This window comes from Eptatretus burgeri, chromosome 7 (assembly GCF_056783735.1).
Source record: "Eptatretus burgeri isolate ZD-2024b chromosome 7, Ebu_testis_v1, whole genome shotgun sequence".
In the NCBI taxonomy this organism is placed as follows: domain Eukaryota; kingdom Metazoa; phylum Chordata; class Myxini; order Myxiniformes; family Myxinidae; genus Eptatretus; species Eptatretus burgeri.
The window spans coordinates 109,590,879-109,608,560 of NC_140967.1; the positions used below are offsets into that span (position 1 = coordinate 109,590,879).

General features: G+C 34.5%; 2 long non-coding RNA genes across 2 annotated transcripts; both read left to right on the forward strand.

Moving 5' to 3' along the window:
* On the forward strand, positions 1 to 877 carry LOC147024082 (uncharacterized). Its single transcript, XR_015059770.1, has 3 exons — positions 1 to 105; positions 346 to 403; positions 703 to 877. It is a non-coding gene; the product is annotated as an uncharacterized LOC147024082 (long non-coding RNA).
* A 13,294-nt stretch (positions 878 to 14,171) lies between these two features.
* Positions 14,172 to 16,451, forward strand: LOC147024083 (uncharacterized). The gene is made up of 3 exons (XR_015060527.1): positions 14,172 to 15,681; positions 15,932 to 15,989; positions 16,279 to 16,451. It is a non-coding gene; the product is annotated as an uncharacterized LOC147024083 (long non-coding RNA).
* The last annotated feature ends 1,231 nt before the right edge of the window (positions 16,452 to 17,682 follow it).

Consider the following 17,682-nt stretch of genomic DNA (forward strand, 5'->3'; position numbering starts at 1 on the left):
TCTTATTGAAGAGGTCAATGATTTTAGAAGAGAATTGAAAAACATTTATAATGACTGGTACGAAGTCTTATCACGGCCTCTGATCTCGAATGAATTAAACCAATGGTGAGACACGTGTGTGTGTGTGTGTGTGTGTGTGTGTGTGTGTGTGTGTGTGTGTGTGTGTGTGTGTGTGTGTGCGTGTGTGCGTGCGTGCGTGCGTGCGTGTCTCTTTCCCTGTCTGTTTATCTCTCTCTATCTCTCCCTGTCTGTCTCTTTGTATCTCTCTCTGTCTTTCTTTCTACCGACCTCTCTCTGTCTGTCTCTCCATCTATACCCTTGACTCATTATTTTATTTTTTTTCAGCTCGATCACACAACATAAGCTGTTGAAGCAATCTGGTACAACACATGATTTTCTGGAGGTAAATGTTTCTGAATTATTATTTAGTTATTTGTTTATTTATTCTTTTATTAATATCACTCTCTCTCTCTTTGGAATGTCGCCTTATGTTGGTTGCATCATTAGTTTGGACACGGTTTTGTCAGTACACTGGAATTCATTTTATTGGCCTTGGAAGGATGACAGGCTGAGTCGGCCTCCTGGTGTGTTAATTCAGTGGTCAACGAGGCTTGAACTTAGAACCAACACCAGGCTTACTCATATTACCATGTAATTATCTTTATAAAACCTAATTATTATCCACTTTTTGTTTCAAAACAGAATATGGTGTCTGAGTTTCGACATCACAAGACATCTGAAGAAGATTGCTGGGAAAGATTATACATTCTCGCAAATGAATATTTAATATTTTCAATTTTGATTAATTATATTTGTTTTGTTTACAATTACTTGATTTTGAATTTCAAAAAGAGAATCAAGACATGAAGGAGAGGGAGGGAGGGGGGGGGGGGGGCCGCTAGGTGCGCTCCCCCAACGACCCATCACCCCCTCATACCACCCCTCCCCTCCCCATGTGTGTGTGTGGGGAAGGGTGGGGGTGGGATGAGGGAGGTGGTGGGTCAAAGGTGGGGGTGCACAGGGGGGATGAGGGGGGTGGGGCTTGTGTGGATGGGGTTTATGTGGGCGGGGCTTGTATGGGCGGGGCGTGTGTGGGCGGGGCTTGTGTGGGCGGGGCGTGTGTGGGCGGGGCTTGTGGGAGGGCATTTATGTTGGTGGGGCTTGTGTGGGCAGGGCTTCGGTGGGGTTTATGTGGGTGGGCTTCGGTGGGGTTTGTGTGGGCAGGGTTTATGTGGGTGGAGCTTGTGTGGGAGGGGTTTATGTGGGCAGGGTTTATGTGGGCAGGGTTTATGTGGGCGGGGCTTCAGTGGGGCTTATGAGGGAGGGGTGAATGTGGATGAGGCTTATGTGGATGAGGATTATGTGGATGAGGTTTGTGTGGATAAATGGATGGGTGGATGGGTGGATGAGTGGAGCTTGTGTGGATGGGTGGATAATTTTTTAATTAAATAAACATGTTGTGTGTGGGGAACTAATTAACTAATCACTAATTATGTGAATATGATGAATATGGGTGGAGCTTGTGTGGAGCTTGTGGGGGGTTTGTGTGTGGTGGGGTTTGTGTGGGGTTTGTGTGGGGTGGGGTTTGTGTGGAGTTTGTGTGGGGTGGGGTTTATGTAGGTGGGTTTTGTGTGGGCGGAGTCAAAAAGGGGCGGAGTCAAAAAATTTCAATATATCTTTGTCTTTTGTAATTCCTGTGAATAAAATGAACCTAAAATCTCTTCCCCTTCCAAATTATATATCTTATAAGTCCAAGGAACCGTATCTCTTACATCAACAATTTTAAAAAGTTCGTTCGTCCATCGTTTAATATAACCCTTTTCAAAATGAGATTTCCACCTATATATTCTTACGATATCACCAACTTTGAACTTAGGTTTTCTGACATTAATCTCTTTTTCATATTTTAATTTTGGAAATGTTTCTGATGGTTTCATATTTGTTGACGTGTGAACTGTGTCATTATACTTATCCACAATATCCTGAATAAAAGATGACCATTGTTGTGAACCGAGTTGTGTGAATTTTTTATATAATCTCTCTTTTAAGGTACGAATAAAACGTTCAACAACAATTGCCTTCCCTTCATTAAAGGTACTGTATATTGTAATACTGTTATTTTTTAGAAAATTCATAAATGTCTTGTTATAAAACTCTCTACCCTCATCAGTCCACAATTTTTTTAGGTTTTCTCTTACTTTTATTAAATATCTGTTGAAACGCTCACATAAGAGTATTACCTGTTTTGTTTTTTAATGGTACAACCCATGTGTATCTACTCCTCAAATCAATAACGGTTAAAGCATACTTGTACCCTTTATCATTATTGAGTTCAATCAAATCAGCAGACCAGATATAATCTACTTCCTTGGAATAAACTTTCCTTCTCTGAAACTTTGTGAATATTGGTTTATGTAATTCATCAGCTAATTGCTCTTCAGTCTTAATGACATCATTAGAGCCTATAAGTTTTTTGAATTTCCAAGTCCAAGTTTCAATTTAGCACTGATCATCTTCTTCACAATGAACCGATCAACTTTTTCTCTCAAGGTTGGATTTTGTATCAGAGACAAATGATACAACATTTCTCTATCGGCTTCATGCTTTTCTTCCAACGTTGTGGTATTCCCATAATCAATATCATGTCTCATGCACACTTCATCAACTCTATTGATGGGTTTACTCCATGATTTAGGATTGTCTGCCTCATCTAATCTTTTATCCAAGTTTGTGCCTGGACCACAGAAAGAATACCCTGGAAGATGTAATTCCCCTGGTATTCCAGTAGTTGTAAATTTATTTCCTGATAAAAACTTTTGTATATCTCCTCCTCGTTTGTGTTTGGAGATAAATTGATTTTTTTTTGAACCACACACCGAACATATACCTTTTTGTATAACCCTGTTATTTTTACTTTTAATATATGAAATATTTTTAGTATTAGTTTTCTTTTTACATTTGAGACAATAACTCATTTATTTATGTGAAAAATTCCTGCAGAGTGCAAAAACCTTTTTAGTTTCCAACATGCACATTTGAATCTTAATTTTTAAAACATAAAGAATCCTTAGAAATGCCTTCACTCACTCCTCCATTTATTTAAGAAAAAAAAATAAAAATGAAAAACTTGAATTCAAATGAATATCTTGTCGATGTCAATAGTCTTGTAGAAAATATTTCAAATAGACTTGTCAATTCTTTGTTTTCCTCCTCGGTGGGTTGAGTTATTTTCTGTAATACCACCACTCTTTTTTTAATCTCACTGGTTTCCATATTTTGATATTTATTTTGTCTCGCTCTTTCCTCCCTCTCCTTCTCTCTCTCCTCCCTCTCCTTCTCTCTCTCCTCCCTCTCCTTCTCTCTCTTCTCCCTCTCCTCCTCTCTCTTCTCCCTCTCCTCCTTCTCTCTCTTCTCTTTTTCCTCCTTCTCTCTCTTCTCCCTCTCCTCCTTCTCTCTCTTCTCTTTTTCCTCCTTCTCTTTTTTCTCCCTCTCCTCCTTCTCTCTCTTCTCCTTTTCCTCCTTCTCTTTCTTCTCCCTCTCCTCCTTCTCTCTCTTCTCCTTTTCCTCCTCTTCCCTCTCTTCTTCAACTCCTTCCTCATCCCTTATTATCCTTGAATCGCTTACACCCCATAGAATATCATACATATATTCATCAGGATTTCTTGTTATTCCTGTATCCAAAATAATTTTTTTACAACAGGAAACCAATAAAATTTCTTTTGTATTTCTAAAAGAGCCTTACCTTTTCTTAACTTTATAATTTTTTCATTATTTAACATTCTAATTAAATCTAAAGTTGTCGGTTTATCAACATCAGCATAATGCCAATCTCATATTGAAAATACCTCATTCTTATGTTGTAGAACATATTTATTAAAATACCGAATACCCTTTTCTTGAAGGTATGCTTGGATACAGAAATTATAATTTTCTTGAAGCCTTCTTGCTGTCATTTATGTATTAGAAATATATGTTAGAATAATATTATGGCACGAAACACCTCCCCATCTTCCCATAGTTAAATCATTTTGTATTTCCTTACTTATTATATATAATCTTGTTTTTTCTGTTTTCATGATATAAACAAGGGCAAAACCATTATTATATTTACCCTTATTAAATTCTTTTATTTGTTGTTTACTAATCGTGGCCCCACAAAACTCATTCTCGACACCAAGTGGATAATATTCTTCCTTACGAGACTGATTTAATTGTTCCAGGTCTTCTAGGTTAATTTTAAATGACCAATTATACCCTAAATCATTCATATCATACCACCATTGTTATATTCTCATACAAACGATACGCCCTTCTTTATAAAAATTTATTTTAATTCGAACTGTGAATTCTGTATGACCTGGAGATAATATCAACACTTCTGTATCTTTGGAATACACGGCCGTTTTATTTAAAGATATATATTGTGATAAATCGCTTAATCTCACCAAGTCATTCGGGTCAGTCGGGCTTGGATAATTTTTTAATTTATAAGCATTTTCCATGTTAATATTTTTGGTTATATTATATTTATGTCGTTCAGCCTGTGCCTTTGTGTAATAATTTGATAAGTCAATATCCAGTTCTTGAGATAAACCAAAGATAGAACCATCTTTACAAAAAATAAGTCATTTATATTAGATTAAAAATAATATCATAAAAATTTTTATTTTTGTTGAGTTGAAATAACACATATCGACATAATTGACCACAACACTTGGAATTTAATTATTGGACTTGAAATGTTTGATAAACACCATTCTGTAAGAATTTTATGACTTCAACAGGTGGTGGAAGACCAAAACTATCAAAATAATATTTGTCTTGACTATTAAAAATACAAACCCAATGAGAACCGTTCCCATTATTATCTTCTAAGTTCATAATAATATTCTTTGTATGTTTTGGCACATTTGTTAATTCATCTCTCATACAAATAACCACATGATGAATTTTTAATTTCTTACAATATTTGACAAGTTGTAAATTTGATGTTGTATTCTTTCCAAATTCTTTAAACCACTCATCAATGCTCATTTATTTATTAGAAAGATATAATCCATTACCTCTTTTCGTTAATTTTACACCTGCTTGTGCTATAGAAGAAAGCATATCTCCAACTAACAATCTCGCTTTATCAGGTAGACCTTCAAGTTTTTCAGCAAAATCTACAATTACACCACTTCCACTAATTTGTTTCTCCAACTCTTTGTTATGTCTTTCCAATTCTTTTTGAGCCTGGAGTTGAGCCTTCCTTTCGTTGGCAGTTTTCACCGCTGTTGAAATACCACCCGTCAATGCTCCAACCGCACTTAAACCAGCAAATAATGGAATTAGAAATGGGAGAAATCCTCCACTCGTCTCTCTTATTGAATATTTTTTCAACATTGGTTTTGTCATTTTAATTTTAAGTGAGCCAGTGCCATTCAAGATTTTAACCTGTTCTCTTGTGAGCAAAACATCAATTCTTACTGCTCCTTTTCTCTGAATTGTATTAACGTTAATCGTACAAGGCCTTTGATTTTGAACACAAGATGATAGTTTATGAAGATTGATTTGATTAACATATACCCCAGTTGGTACTTTGCCACTCATTTATTTAACAAAAAATTACGTGAGACTAATCATCACACCATTATCTGTATTAATCTGTAATTCTATTTCTTCCAAAAGCAAACAATATGTATCAACTTCTTCACTCTCTCCTCTTTCAATGTATAGGGAAGTATCCACTCGATTAGACTTTATAGTTTCCTTTTGAGCGCTCAGGTCAAATGCATAATTGTATACAAACTTTTAAATGCTGTCATATCCAAAATAGGTTCTTAATTTCCATTACTTTCACACACCTTTTGGTAAGACTTGTATGCTTCAGCAAAATCATTTTTTTTCCCAATTAATTTCCAATCTATCTCGTGGATAAAATGTTCCATCTAGAGAAACGCGAAGTTGTTTCACCTTAGCATTATCACTCAATGCATTATTCTTATCAGTCGCAGTATCGCCATCTGGCTTTTTAAAAATGATCCACAGATATCGTGGCTTTCCTTCCAGAACACCCAAATTCCACGTGTAAGTAGTTTGATTGAGTTTAACGTGGTGACATCTTCTTTTGAGGTATGATACACTGAGTGGTTTCTTTGAGTTAAGTCTTCTATTCAACATCTCTTCTGTTTTAAGATTAGGAGTATATTCACTGATATACCAACTCATTTCCTCAATGACAAATTTATTCTGTTCACCAAAAGCACTACCAACACCAAAAAGCAATCGATTTTCATTATCATTCCTTTGTAGTTGAAATCTAATTTTAAGACCATACAGAACTTTATCATGATCACAAAATCCAAATATACTTTAAGAGGAACTGCCACAGTAAAACTATTTTCTGCTTTTGTATCATCAATATACGCTCCTTTCCTTTGAGTATATCCAGGGTCTGTGTTTGTTCCCGTTGACATATCAGGAATAAAACCTTCGACAGACCCCTTTCCCATTCTATCACTGAATGTATAGAGTGTAAATTTCATCATTTCAGATACAGCAGATACATAATCAACCGCTTCAACTTCTTGTGTTTCAATCTACAAACGCACACTATCAAACATTTTCCAGAAGAAATCATTTACAAGTGTAGCGTTTGTGTTATTCCCAGCTTTAGTGAATTTAAATTTACACAACAAGTAACTTTCGGAGAGATTCAAATAGGTTTGTTGATTATTTATTTCAAAACTTTTTGGACCATTCGTATTCCAGTCTGTTCCAGTTATTGCATTTACCTTGAAGTAATCTTCTTTTTTAGTGGAGTTTGAGATAATAATAGTATCATCCAAATCATAGATACTATCAATTGCTTCCATACTTGTATTTATTTAGGAAAAAAGATGTTAAAACTTTTGAAACCCTGATCCAAGTATTTGAATTATTTTCTGTCGTTCTTGGGGGGACAACTGAGTTTTGCCTTTCTTAATTTCTTTTATTGCTTGTAATTTATGAGATTCCTTCTGAGCATCTTTTATACTCTTTACAGCACCTGCTACATTTCCCACAGCAGAAGCAGTTGAACCAATTAGATCTTTATGTTTAAGAATAGTTGAACCAATACCCATGAGAGTATCAATTATCCCATCTCCTCTAAATTGATGTCCAACACCCCTTTGTCTCTTAGGTTTATAGTATCCTCGACCAAGATACATACCTACACCCTTGTAGTATGGGGAAAGGAACATCCCATCCCCTGTAATTATTTTATATTTTCCCAACTCGTGTTTCCTCACAATAACCATCGTATTTATTTATTGGAAAACTTCACGTAGGTGAATTCTGATGGATATAACTTCTCCATTAAAAGAAATCATACGATTATCTTGGTCGGTTATCCTAAAATTTACTCTGTGTATGGTTTTTCCTGACACAGGTAGATAAACCAAATTTTTGGGTTCCATATTGAATTTATAACCAATTGGGGTTGAGTATGCACTGAATGAAAATATTGTATTTGTTTTTTTTCCATCATTATAAGCACCATCAATCAAATCACAGTGAATTAACACCGAATTTATTCCTGAGGATATTTGAATGACATTATCACTGTAAAACGTCCCATTAGTTTCAATCTTTTTTGAGGAGAAACCCAATCACTCTCTAAATGAATTATCAATTGTGAAATCAACCTTGCAGTTATTTTTAACTTTAATCGTTGATTTTGAACTATGTTTTTGAATGTCTATAACAATATTTTTTGGTTCATCACCCTGTTCTTTCATAAGACGAGCAATTTCAGAAGATATTTGAGAAATCTCATATGCTCCGGGTGAGACTGTTATCGTTTTGTATCCACTTCCGGGATTATAAATAAACTTGTCATTTTTATCAGTTATATTAAATAAGGTATTATAAGTTTCAATGGACAATAAAGATGCCTCATATTCTTTTGTTGCGTCAAGTTGTAGTGGGAATGGGAATGAAGATGTGTGGTCGCTTGTTGTGAAATTAAAACTCAGGATTGTGCTTCTCATCTTATTTAATATGAGATAAAATGTCTTTATATTGAGATTTATTAATTATTTTAATGTTCATCAACTGGTCTAAAATGGCTGATGCTTCATTAAAACAATTGTTATTTCCAGCCTTCTTACTACCTAACAACAATAACAGTCTATTAACTAATTGCGATGGGTCATTTGGAAGAAAACTAATACCTGAACGAAGGATACTTAAAGCCTGAATAATGTGTTTCTCCTTCTCATTTTTCCTACTTTCACCAGAAATACTAACCCTATAATTTAGAGTGTTTAGCTGATCAATATATACTTATCATCATTATTTTTCATATCCAATGGTTTATCAATATACTTTGATTCATCCCTCACAGTTGAACCTTGTCTTCCATCTTTTGTGAGAAGAAACATTAATCTCGGAATTCGTTTAACAGGGGGTTGAGCAGAACCTAAGAACCTTAATTCATCATTAAATATCAATACCTTTTCTTGAACAAGATGAAATATTGCTTGTTGTTCTGTTGGAATGAGTCCTGCTTTGGTTTTTGAATCCGCTGAATATTCCTTGTTTTGAAGAGCATTCACAATATAATCAGGGGGTCGATTAATCTCTTCCAGTTGTTGAAATAAACCTTCATCATCATATTCTAATTCTCCTAAATGCTCTAATTCTTCCTCCGTCATTTGATCAAAATCTTTTAACATTTTAAGTTTTTTAGGAGTATATTATACTGTGGGAACTGTGGAAATATCTTTCATTTTTTCTTGGGAAGTTTTTAAAGTGGTTTAAAAAATTTCTCTTGTTTTCTTTCAAATGCTTCTTCTCCCGTTAATTTCTGTCTGCGTTTCTTCTTTATGTCTTCCTGTTGTTTTACAACTTTTGAAACCAACTCTTGATGTTCCTTAAATCTTCTTGCTCTTTCTTTTGCATCCATTTATTTATTGTAAAATATCATTTAATGAATTGTAAAGATCAACAGGGAAATTTTCCTTTTCTTCATCATTCAAGTAGATGTGTTCAAATAAATCCTTTTCTTTAAATATTTCATCAAATTCTTTATTAACATTAATGCGAGTTGTAATTTCTTCTTCACTAATACTTGCATCTCTGCTTTTCATACGTTTGCGTTGAGTTTCTTCATCAACATCAAAACCAAATGATAAAATCTTCACTCCGCTCAGATGTTTAATAATTTGTCTCGTTCCTTCTGGATTAGTTTCTAATATCCCAAGACCACCAGATTTTAGTTTCCTTAACTCACTCTTTCAATGTGAATATTTTGTTGTACCAAGAGAAACCTCCTCAAATATTTGACCTTCATTCCTCAATTGCATATGTTCCTCCACTGAAATATAGTGATAATCTTCACCTTTTACTTCTCCAGGTCTTATTGCTGTAGTTGTTGTTGATACAATGCGTATCACGGGGTGTTTTTTAAGTAAATTTACAATATTCTCATTTGTACTACACAAGAACCTTGATTTATAAAAGTTTTTTTCCAGAAGCAGATTTACCCACAAGATTTACAATAATAGTTGTCATTTATATATGTAATTGTTCATAAAACAAAAAATATATCCCTTAATATCTCATCTTGTTTCACAACAATATATTTATATTTTTCAGTCGTGTGCTTCATGTAATCCTCAAATTTCTTTTTACTACATATCTTGTGTTGATATTTCCCTGAAAATCACATCCATGAATAATATATAACAACAATCCTTTGAACATTTCTCTTATATGTTCAGTTTCTTCCCTTGTAAGGAATGGTGTGTTATCAGCCTCATACTTTACATTCATTTCTCTAATCAATCTTGCAAAGTAATTCATTTTTGGTGTAAATCTAAAAGAAATATTTTCCTTTTTATATTTTGTATTATCATAAATTAGAAGATAATCACAGAATATACATTGTTTATAGGCTTTTGACTTTGTGTTTAATCCCCGTCTTTCACACGCAGGACAATTCTCAAATTTGTCATATGGAGAATCAGGAAAGTCTAGCATATTTATAAAGTAAAACTTTACTTAAACTGAAATTCATCGATACTTTCAGTTGTATATTGACTCATATTTAATAATATTACCATCGATATCGATATACTTTTTTTCATTACCAGATTCAACGACAACATTTTTTATATTAAAGGTAATTTTAAAATGATCGTGAACTACTATTGAACGAAATGTCATTTCACCTGATATATTTACATCCTTTATTTCATCAGGATTTACATCTTTAGGGTTGTTGAAAAAAACACAAATTTCTCCTTGCATATTACAGATGGTCTTATCTTTTCTTTCTAAAGCTTCATCCATAAGGTTTTTGTTTTTTGATACTTTTTCTTGTTTCATTGCTTTTTCTAGTTTTGAATATATTACCAGAAGGAGAGGAGAAACTTTTGTTAGAGACACTTTAATTGATGTTCTACCAGGTATACTAAAAGCCCTTCCACTGAAGGAAATTGAAGAACTCATATTATTTACCATAATTGTTTTTATCCAATAGTTGTTATATTTATCTTTGTTCAATTTTACATCCTTGACATATTTCTCAGTATCTTTAACAAATGCAGAGATTGATTGAAACTTGTCTTTTGTGTCTTGAAACATTGTATTTATTAAGTGAAAAAGTTGGAGGATAAAATGGTTTTAAGCACAGATTCACCTGTAAAATAAACGAAATTTTCATCAAGAAAATTTTAGTTTAAGCAAAGATTTATTATATAAATATGGTGAATACAACATACTGCGATGTTTGTAATCACAAATATAAACATTATAGAAAACACCTCCGAACCAACAAACACACATTTAATCTATTTCATAAAATATCTCCTCTTGAGTTGGAAAGAAAACATTGTGATATCTGTTCAAAGGATATTTTGAAGAGAAGTTATAATAAACATCTTCAATCACAAAAACACAAGAAAAATGAGTTTAAAGTAAAGGGAGACTATCATATTGAAAACACTGATGGGGCATTTAAAGGGCATATAAAAATAAGGATTTTTCAATTTGGAGAACCTGGTCCATCATCAATTGCTGAATCAATTGAAATAGTGAAACCTGATGTTGAAAAAGTTATTAAAAAGACATTAAAAGAAATGAAAACTTTAAAGTTTAATATGGGAGTGAAAATGAATATGAAAAGAAAAGATGAAGAAGAAACTCCTTATATGAGAACCGATCTTCATTTTATAACATCATTTCAAGATTTTTTAAATAGTGGGGTTTATGAAGAACTATCAAAACAAGAGGAGGATGTTGATAATACAGTGGTAGGAAGTGGATTCAATATTTAAAAAATCATCTTTTTAGATATACACATTCTAAAATCAAACCCTGTTAAAGCTTCTTCTTATATTGAATTACCAAAAGAAATAAAACTAAAGAAGGCAGTTGTTAATATTAAGAACAATGATAATAAATGTTTTCTCTGGTCTGTTCTTGCTCACTTTCATCCACCAAAATGTAATTCAGAAAGAGTAAAACAATATATGAAATATGAGAATACCTTGGACATTAAAGATTTTAAATTCCCAATGCCACTAACAGATATTCCTAAATTTGAGAAAAAGAATAATCTTTCTATTAATGTATATGGATTAACGGATACAAACAAAGTTCAAATATTAAAAATTTCAAACAACTATAAAAATGAAGAAACACACATTGATCTTTTATATTTTAGTGTTGGAAATAATTCACATTACACATACATCAATAATTTTTCAAGATTAATCTCTTTTCAGGTATTCAGAAGAGCAAACAAAATATATCCTTGTAAGCGATGTCTTAATTCATTTCATACAAAAGAACGATTAGAACAATATTCAAAATATTGTAGTAATCATAAATCAGCTGTAATTACAATGCCTAAACCTGGTGAAAAGATTTCTTTTGAAGATTATAATAAATCTATCATGCACCCATTTGTGATATACGCTGATTTTGAGTGTATCCTTAAAAAGATAAATTCTGCTTCTCCTCATCCAAAAGAATCATATACAAATAAATATCAAAAACATATTCCTTGTGGTTTCTGTTATTATATCAAATCATCTGTTGGAGAAAAGTATAACAAACTTGAACATTATAGTGGAAAAAAAGCTTCACAAGAGTTTGTAAAACGATTAGAAAAGGATTGTATAAGACTCACTAAATTAATGAAAGAAACAAATGAACCAATGAAATTAACCAAAGAAGAAAAATTAGAATTTAGAAAGAACAATATCTGTCATATTTGTGAGGGGGAAATTAAGGAGTCTAAAGTTAGGGATCATTGTCATCTTACTGGTAAATATAGAGGTCCTGCTCATTCCTGTTGTAATCTTAATTATAAATTACCTTCTTTTATTCCAGTCTTTCTTCACAACAGCGCCAACTATGATACACATCAATTTATAAATGAACTTTCAAAAACACCAGGGAATATTTCTGCCATAACAAACACAAGTCAAAAGTATATTTCATTTACAAAAATGATATTCACAAAACCTTTAACTCATATTAGGTTTCTAGATTCTTACAAGTTTATGGGAACACCACTAGCCGACCTCGCATAAAATCTAAGCTCCACGGACTCTTTTCCAAATCTTAATTCATTCTTTCCAAAAGAGGAAATTCTCACTAAAGAGGAAATTCAGATTAAAGAGAGAATTCAAAGTAAAGAGGAAATTCGAATTAATGAGGAAATTAATGAAGAAATTCTAACTGAAGATGAAATTCTAATTTTAAAGAAAATTCGAACAATAAATGAAATTCTAACTAAAGAGGAAATTCAGATTAAAGATGAAATTCTGATCAAAGAAGGAATTCTTACGAGAGAGGAAATTCAAACAAGGAATGAAATTCAAAGTAAAGAGAAAATTCTTACAAGTAAGGGAATTTATCCTTTTGATTACATGGATTCATTTATGAGATTTAAAGAAACACAACTTCCTTCAAAAGAAAGTTTCTATAATAACCTTTATGAAGAAGAGATAAGTGATAAGGAATATAAACACGCACAAGAAATATGGAAAATATTTAAGATAAAGAACCTTGGAGAATATCATGATTTATATCTAAAAACAGATGTTTTATTGTTGGCTGATGTGTTTGAAGCTTTTAGATCACTCTGTCATCATAAAAATTGTTATGGAATAGATCCTGCCCACTATTTCACAGCTCCTGGTTTAGCTTGGAGTGCAATGTTGAAAATGACAAAACAAGATATAGATTTAATCAGTGATGTTGATATGATTTTGATGATTGAGAAGTCCAAGAGAGGTGGAATATTACAAGTATGTTCAAAAAGATATGCTAAAGAAAATAATAAATATCTTCCAAATTATGAGAGTGAAAAAGATAGTAATTATTTGATGTATTTTGATGCTAATAATTTGTATGGATGGGCAATGTCTCAATCTCTGACTTATGGTAAATTAGAGTGGGTGGAAGAAAAGGATTATGAAAAGGCTTTGATGAATATTGTTATTTCTTCTCAAGAGGAATTGAATGACGAAGAAGAAGGTTATTATTTTGAAGTTGATTTAAGGTACCTGAGTGGTCTTCATAATAAGCATAAAGACCTTCCTTTTGCATGTGAGAAAAACCCCAAAGAAAGAATGGTTCAGTGATTTTCATAAAAGTTTTAATATGAAAGGCAAATCAACAGAAAAGTTATTAACAACATTCTATGATAAAGAGGGATATGTTTTGCATCAGAGAAGCTTAAAACAGTTTTTGAGAGAAGGATTGAGAGTAGCTAAAATTCATAGAGTTTTAAAATTTAAACAAAGTCCTTGGGTGTAAAAGTATATTCAATTCAATACAGATATGAGAGCAAATACAAAAGTAAAATTTGAAGGGGACTTTTATAAATTAATGAATAATGCTGTATTTGGAAAGACTATGGAAAATGTTAGAAACAGGCAAAACATTAGATTCGCAACATCTTGGAAAGAAGCTTCGAGATTGATAAATAAACCAAGTTTTGAGAGAGAATAGGTTTTTTCAGAGAACTTTTCTGCAATTCATATGAAAAAAGAAAGTATTGTAATGGATAAACCAATTTATATTGGAACAGCAGTTCTTGATTTATCAAAGATATTGATGTATGATTATTTGTATAATGACTTAAAGAAAGAGTATGGTGAAAATGTTTCATTGTTGTATAAGTAGGGAAAGAATACTGGTTCTGGCTCACTTTTCCCCATGTAAATGAATGGGGGATTTTCAGCCATGAAATTTTTCTTTTTTTTCCCCTAAAAAATAAATCCCCTTTTTAGCCCAAGGTATATTTATTTGTCTCCCCTTTTAACCTGGAGCCTGGTGTTGGCTTAGTGGTTAGGGTGGCGGCTTGGGATCCCAGGGTCCTGAGTTCAAATCCCGTTGGCTGCTGAATTAACACCAGGGGGTTGACTCAGCCTGCCATCCTTCCGAGGTCGGCGAAATGAGTGCCAGTGTACTGGTCCCGGTGTATGCCCCGGTTAGAATAGGTGTACCGTATCCCTGTGTGTCGTAAGAGGCGACCAGGGTTGGTGTCAGGAAGGGCATCCGGCCATAAAACATTGCCTCAAGAAAAAGCCAAACCCCTGCACAGCAGGGAAAAATGACTGTAAAAACGGTCATTTTTTTATTTCCCCTTTTAACCTAGGGGCTCTCTATTCAAATAGCCCATACAACAAGATAAAGATTTGTTAAAGGTGATTCGAAAGAAATATCTGAAACGCCTAAGCCCCGGGACACTCTTTATCAAATAACCAATGCATATTGTTTAGCTCACTCATTGAACCTATAAACATTTGTTCATTCTCAAATTCCTTCAATAGTTTAATTTTCTTTGCACAATAATCCCCATCTAAAATATTGAAAAACAAAACATTTGAATCTTTATATTTTTTAAGATACCCCTTTTGTGCCATTACGAAATGATAAACTTCTCTTAATGATCTCATCTGACCACCTCCTGAGTTGCAAATCATTTTTGTACATAAACCATGCCAGAAAAAAAGTTTTGTTTCAAATGTTTTCAGTTCATGCCGTGAAAATGAGGAAGTGTTTTTTTTGACACGGCCGTGCTGTGTGAATGAGGAAGTGGTTTTGGACTGTCATGCTGTGAAAAAATAGGAACTATTCTGTGAGACAAGGTCTCGTGTTTATATTTTATCTCAGAACACGAACTGAAAACATTTGAATCAAAACTTTTATGGCGTGGTTTATGTCCAAAAACGATTTGCAACTCGGGCGGTGGCCAGATGAGATCATTAAGAGAAGCTTGTCATTTCCTGTGCCCACACCCAATGATTAAGCAATTTCCTCATCGTTGCTTTATAAGCGGTTCGCCAGACAAAGTTTCTGCCAGACGGGATTTCATTTTTACAACTGAGGCATGGACGATATTTCTTCCGATGAAGCCAACAGCCCACTACAGAGTTGGTAAGTTTGTGTATGCTTTTCTCTTTGAACGATGAAGCAAATGATTATTAATTAAATCATGATAATTCTGATATATATATATTTTTTCCCTGACAGGGCATTGGAAGAAATTGAGTTCACATATCACGACGTGGTTCATGAAATTAATACTCTTATTGAAGAGATCAATGATTTTAGAAGAGAATTGAAAGACATTTTCAATGAGTGGCATGAAGTCTTATCACGTCCTCTCATCTCGAAGGAATTAAACCAATGGTGAGACACGTGTGTGTGCCTCTCTCTCTGTCTGTCTTTCTACCTACCTCTCTCTGCTCTTATTGAAGAGGCCAATGATTTATAATGACTGGTCTCTGATCTCGAATGAATTAAACCAATGGTGAGGCACGTGTGTGTGTGTGTCTATGTGTGTGTGTATGTGTGTGTGTGCGTGTGTGTGTGTGTGTGTGTGTTGCTTTCCCTGTCTGTCTCTTCATCTATACCCTTAACTTATTTTTTTTTTTTTCAGCACTATCGCACAACATCAGCTGTTGAAGCAATCTTGTACAACACATGATTTTCTGGAGGTAAATATTTCTGAATTATTATTAATATCACTCGTACAACACATGATTTTCTGGAGGTAAATATTTCTGAATTATTATTAATATCACTCTCTCTTTAGAATGTCGCCTTATGTTGGTTGCATCATTAGTTTGGACGTGGTTTTGTCAGTACACTGGAATTCATTTTATTGACCTTGAAAGGATGACAGGCTCCTGGTGTGTTAATTCAGTGGTCAACGAGGCTTATTCATATTACCATGTAATTATCTTTATAGAACCTAATTATTATCCACTTTTTGTTTCAAAACAGAATATGGTGTCTGAGTTTCGAAATCACAAGGCATCTGAAGAAGATTGCTGGGAAAGATTGTACATTCTCGCAAATGAATATTTAATATTTTCAATATTAATAAATTATATTTGTTTTGTTTACAATTACTTGATTCTGAATTACAAGAAAAGAATAAAAGAGATGTAAAGGGGGTGGGGTGGGTTGGGGGGGGGAGGGGGGTAGGTGCGCTCCCCAATGACCCATCACCCCTCATCCCATCCCTCCCCTCCCCATGTGTGTGTGTGGGGAAGGGTGGGGGTGGGATGAGGGAGGTGGTGGGTCAAAGGTGGGGGCGCACAGGGGGGATGAGGGGGGTGGGGCTTGTGTGGGCGGGGCTTGTGTGGGCGGGGCTTCGGTGGGGGCTTGTGTGGGTGGGGTGTGTGTGGGAGGGGCTTGTGTGGGCGGGGTGTGTGTGGGTGGGGCTTGTGTGGGTGGGGCTTGTGTGGGCGGGGGTTTATGTGGGTGGAGTTTGTGTGGGAGGGGTTTATGTGTGTGGAGTTTGTGTGTGGAGCTTGGGTGGGCAGGGCTTATGTGGGAGGGGTTTATGTGGGCAGGGTTTATATGGGCAGGGGTTTATGTGGGTGGAGCTTGTGTGGGAGGGGTGAATGTGGATGAGGCTTATGTGGATAAATGGATGGGTGGAGAGATGGGGGGATGGGTGGATGAGTGGAGCTTGTGTGGATGGGTGGATAATTTTTTAATTAAATAAACATGTTGTGTGTGTGGGGAACTAATTAACTAATCACTAATTATGTGAATATGATGAATATGGGTGGAGCTTGTGTGGGGTTTGTGTGTGTGGAGCTTGTGTGGAGTTTTTGTGTGGAGGTTGTGTGGAGCTTGTGTGGGGTTTGTGTGGGCGGGGCTTCGGTGGGAGGGGCGTGTGTGGGCGGAGTCAAAAGGGGCGGAGTCAAAAATTTCAATTTATTGGAGCTTGTGGGGGGTGTGTGGTGGGGTTTGTGTGGGATTTGTGTGGGCGGGGCTTGTGTGGGCGGGGGCTTGTGTGGGTGGAGCCAAAAAGGGGCGGAGTCAAAAAATTTCAATTTATCTTTGTCTTTTGTAATTCCTGTGAATAAAATGAACCTAAAATCTCTTCCCTTCCAAATCATATATCTTATAAGTCCAAGGAACCGTATCTATTACATCAACAATTTTAAAAAGCTCGTTGGTCCATCTTTTCGTATAACCTTTTTCAAAATGAGATTTCCACCTATATATTCTTACGATATCACCAACTTTGAACTTAGGTTTTCTGACATTAATCTCTTTTTCATATTTTAATTTTGTAAATGTTTCTGATGGCTTCATATTTGTTGACGTGTGAATCGTGTCATTGTACTTATCCACAATATCTTGAATAAAAGATGACCATTGTTGTGAACC